A 5,128-nucleotide genomic window follows, 5' to 3' on the forward strand; every position below is an offset into this window, starting at 1 on the left:
TCTTCATCTATTTCCGGGTAAGTTACGTTCACGTTGGATTGGACCCTTTGTTATTACTAATGTTTTTCCTCATGGTGCAGTCCAAGTTCGTAGTTTCAAAACAGGTCAAGAGTTCAAGGTGAATGGGCATCGCTTGAAACCTTACTACGAGAGCTTTGTAGAACATGATGTGGAGGAGACAACCCACTATGCCGTGGGTTCCCATGAAGGTTGATCAATGTGGCATCGTCCGGCTGCAAGACGTAAAAGAAAGCGCTACTTGGGAGGCAACCCATGCAATCAACGAAGGAGGAACTTGGGAATCGCTCCAAACTCAGATTTGCGTCCCTAAACCTTTTCCTTTGTTGCTTACTTTATGTTATGTGTGATGTGTTTATTTGTGTGTTCCTTTGTTGTTAGTTTAGTCTAAAACATTGAGGACAATGTTTAGTTTAAGTGTGGGGGGGGGGGTAACATTCTATTTTGAGCTATTTTTGCATGAAATTCGTAGGGTATTACCACCTAACATGTCTAAACTTGTTTCCCACTATTTTAAGTGTTTTTAACATGTTTTGAAGTCTTTTTATGTGTTGCTTTGAAAAAATCAGAAAAACAGTTTGAAACAACTAAAAAGAGTCAGTTTGAGTCAGTTTTGTGTTTGTTTTTGTGTGTTTGTGTCTTAGGATACCTTCCAACACAATGATGAGGATTTGATTTTTATGTGCATGGCTGTGAAAAAGAGTTATAAACATGGATGGAAGTTTGATATATTCTTGGTTTATACTTGGTTATAGTTGTTGTTTATGAATTCATGTTTAATCCCAAAGAAAAAAAATAAGTTTTTGTAATATGCTTGAAGGAAGGAACTTAGAACAACATTACAACCCTGAGAGACTTAAGCTTTAAACATTCTTTGGAGAGTATTAATTTGTGATTCTTGTTTTCAAACTCGTTGCATGATCTCATTATTCTTGCTTGGTTGCTAATTAGAAGGCGTTTCATCACTTTGTTCCAAATGCTAGAATTTGCATCCATTCCATTCAAAGCATGATTGCATAATATATATCAAGATGAAGTGTGTAGTGAAGCCATCAACCAAACAGCCAACCCATGCACTATATATTGTAGGTCATACCCCCTTGAGCCATTGTTAGCCTTTGTTCTTTGTTTACCCATATCATCCCTACCTAGCCTAGATTAGGACCACCCATGCCCTTGTTCTTGAGGCATAGTAAGCATGACTTAGAGGGAATCCTTTCGATTATGCAAAACAACAAGTGTGGGGGAATTTGTGTGTGTGTGTTGATATGCCATGAAAAGAAATAAGGCATGAGTGAAAATAAAAAGAAAAAAAAATTCGTGGAAAAAGAAATAGAAAAGAAAAAGTTGTGAAAAGAAAGAAAAAGAGTATGAAATAAGTGAAAATAAGCTCACATGTTTGTGGTAGTTGAAGAAAGGGTCCAAAACGTTGAATATGGCCCTAAGAGTTGTGTGAATTTTCCCCTTGTGTGTCTAAGTGAGTTTCTGCAATCATGAGTGATTCTAAGTGTCAAATTTCATTACTTTGCTTGCTATTGCCTAAAGAACGTTTGTTATCCTTACCTTTCATTGTTAGCCAATCACCCTTACCCCGTTACAACCCTTATGCTTCAATCTTGATCATTATGTTTTCAATAATGTGGAGTTTGGAATTGATGTAAGCATATGGTGTCCCTGGTTCTCGCATCTAATTAGTAGCATTCCTTTCATGAGATCATATTCATATACATTCCAGAAAAGTGCTTTCCTTGTCATAAACATATGTGAGTGTTTAGTTGCATATTTACATCAATCTTCTCACATATACGTAGTGTAGGGTGTGTAATCAGAAATTATGTATGAAAATAAGAGAGTATCTTGTAAGGAATTTAGTGAATTCTCTAAGGCATGTTACTACATTCAAATGTTGTTTTAAATTGATTAAATGAGAACTAGTAAGTAGTGATTATGATTACATATGTGCCTAAGCGTAAGGATGACTAAAATCTATATGAGTAATGATCTTGAACAAGTCATGTGCATTGAGAATCCCTGAGACCATTGTTGGAAGGTTTAGGTTTTGTTTTATTTTTCCGTTTTGCTCGAGGACTAGCAAAAGCTAAGTGTGGGGGAATTTGATAGGAGCATATTTATCCGACTTAGTTTGCTTGTTTTCATACATTTATGTTATTAGTTCTTAGTTATTTTAGTTCTTTAAGCTTCTTTTGTGTGTTTTCAGGTTCATAAGACGTATTTGGCGAAAGGATGCATTTTGGAGCCTTTTGGAGCACTTTTGGGCACAAATTGGATAGCTTATGCTTGGAGCAAAAGGAATGGACGAAATTGAAGAGTTGATGTCGCAAGGATTCCTACTACAACAAGGATTCCTACTACGATGAGGATTCCAATTACGAGAAGGTTTCCAAATTGAAGGAGGTTTCCCACTCACATGAGGATTCCTAGTTGGACGAGGATTCCTAATCACACAAGGATTCCTACTTGAAGTAGGAAAGTTAAGCCAAAGTTTCCTATTTTGGTTGACCTTTCCTAAATCAAGAACGCTCTAAGTTTTAGCACTTAAGATGGCTCCCGAGCACCCTTAGACAACAAACAAAGGTTCTTTGCAAATTTTCCATTCCTTGCCGTGCAAAGAAGGTGTTTTCCCTTTCTTTGTGCAAACTTCCCTATTTTTCATATGTGTTAGGACCTTTCCCTTATTCTAACACCTCTTGTTTAATGCCTTACCTTTCCCTAAACCTTATGCCGCATCTCCCCTTATGTTTCCTGATTTCAAACTTTTATTTCCTAGTTTAATTCACTTTCCTAGTTCTAAAACTTTCCCTAAAGTCCTAATTTCTGATTTCTTGCAAGGAATTGACTTTTCCGTCCTTCTTTTGCACCAATTTCGTTTCTTACCTTAAATCCCCTTTCCTTGCTGTGCAAGGGGTTTAATTTCTGATTCCTTGCAAGGCAAGGACATTCCTTATTTGTTTAAATTCGTGCATCCCCTTTTTCTGATTTTATTTGGACTTTATTCACTTACCTTTTCTATTTAGACTAGGAAACCTGATTCAAAACTTAATCAGGTATGTTATTAACTTCCTAAAACACATATAATCAGCCTTTGCCCGAACCCTAGAGTATCATTCACACAGAAATTCGTCCATGCACTCACACACACATCCATTCATCCCAAAACACCAATCTGCACTCCAGAAACACAACCAGCCGCACCACCTTCTTCCACCCTCTTTGCCGAGTTCTCCACCACCTTCCAACCATCAAACACTCATCCACACCCAACCTACACCCCTTGCCGTGCCTTTAACCACCCCAAAATCCATTCTACATCATCAAAACAGCCCAGAAACCACCACCATCCAATCTGCCGCAAGCAAGGGAAAAGAGACAGATTCACTCAATTGTTTGGCTCTTCATTCTGAGTTGTTGAACAATTTTAGGTGTATTCTCTCTTATATTTCAATGTCTAATTCATGTAATCTTTGTTTTGCTTGGAGAATGATTGGCTAAATTCGTTTTGGCTAAGGGTGTATTCGAAACCATGATTATATATGTGAAATAAGTTGATTACTTCCAGTTATCGTTGCATAAGTCGTGAATACAATTTGCTTAACCGTTTGATTTAGAACTTATTCTTGTATGTTGATTGAGAGTGCACGCTTAATTTGCATGCTTGAATTTGGTGCTAGGATATAAGTTTGTTTCACCTAATCGTTATGAATTTATATTCACAAGTAGTGAAGGTCGCTAGTCACGATCATGTTAAGTAGATTCCTGGCAAGAGTATCATGCTTTTCATAGTTACAAATGCCTTGTGTATGCTTATGATTTCCAAAGAACGTAATGATTCTAACTTGTATCTTTATCATGCTGTTCATATAGAGAACTTGTTAGGAATAATTTGTTTGCGATGCATATTCATCCAATTCAATGATTCTAGGGAAATCTGAAGGTTAATTTAAGCGGACCTAATTAACTTGGAGTGTCGAGGTTCATAACTTATTGAATTGATAACTGGAAATTGATTTACGTTGCATAAATTTCATGTGTGGAGAAGAACCCCTTAGCTATTCCATCATCCATTGATTCATCACAATTTGTTTTACAATCTGTCCATTTAATTTAATTTCGTCCAAACACAATCCCCCCATATTTTGTTAAGTCTTAGTCATTACAATCTGCCTTATTTTGTGTTTTTAAGTATTTGGAGTCACAAACACCTTCAAATTCGTCCAAATCTGCCTTGTTTACATTCTTGTTTTGTTTGTTTGATTTTCGTCCAAAACCAAATCCCCAATTGTCTTAGAGTGTCTAATTGGTTCAATTATGTCTTAGATTGTGTTTTTAAGAGTTTTGAGTCAAGTTAGAACCAATTTTCGTCCAAGTTTGTGTTTAGGCTCAAAACTGCCCAGTTTGTGTTTTTAGGCAGTTTTGAGTGTTTTTAGCTTATTTTGAGTCTTGTGAACTTGTTTTGAGTTTTTTTTTTAAGTGAGTTAAGTGTTTTAAAGGTTAGTTTTATTTATTTGAGTCAGTTTAAAGTGTTTAGCACCCCTAGTTAATCCCCGGTTAGAACGATCCCTACTTACATCATTACTACAATTGTCACAAATAGGGTTTAATTTGTGTGTCACATTCGTAACGCATCAGTAGCTAAAACAAAGATATATGAGAAAGAAACAAAAAGAAACAACGGGGGATTAGCAAAGTTGCTAATCCCCGGCAACGGCGCCAAAAATTTGATGTGATAAATAATAGCACTCAAATTAAACCCTCTTTTTGACAATTGTAGTATAGTTATAAGTAGGGATCGTTCTAGACCGGGGATTAGGAGGGATTGCTAATCTAATGAAAACTGACTCAGAGATACAAAAATATGCTTAAAAACACTTAAACAAACTCAAAGACTCTTAACTAAACTTATATGACTCAAAACAAACTTAAAACACTCAAAACAACTCAAGACAATAAAAAAGACTCAATTTAGACTCTAGGACTTAGTTTGGACGAAAATAGAATTAGTTTTGACTCAAAAGACTCAAAAACACACTTTTGGACAGATTTAAGACAAGTAAGTAAAGGAGATTGGGCTTTGGACGAATTTAAGAGAAAA

The sequence above is a fragment of the Pyrus communis genome, chromosome 15 (genome assembly GCF_041283825.1).
Source record: "Pyrus communis isolate YQ-2024b chromosome 15, ASM4128382v1, whole genome shotgun sequence".
In the NCBI taxonomy this organism is placed as follows: Eukaryota; Viridiplantae; Streptophyta; class Magnoliopsida; order Rosales; family Rosaceae; genus Pyrus; species Pyrus communis.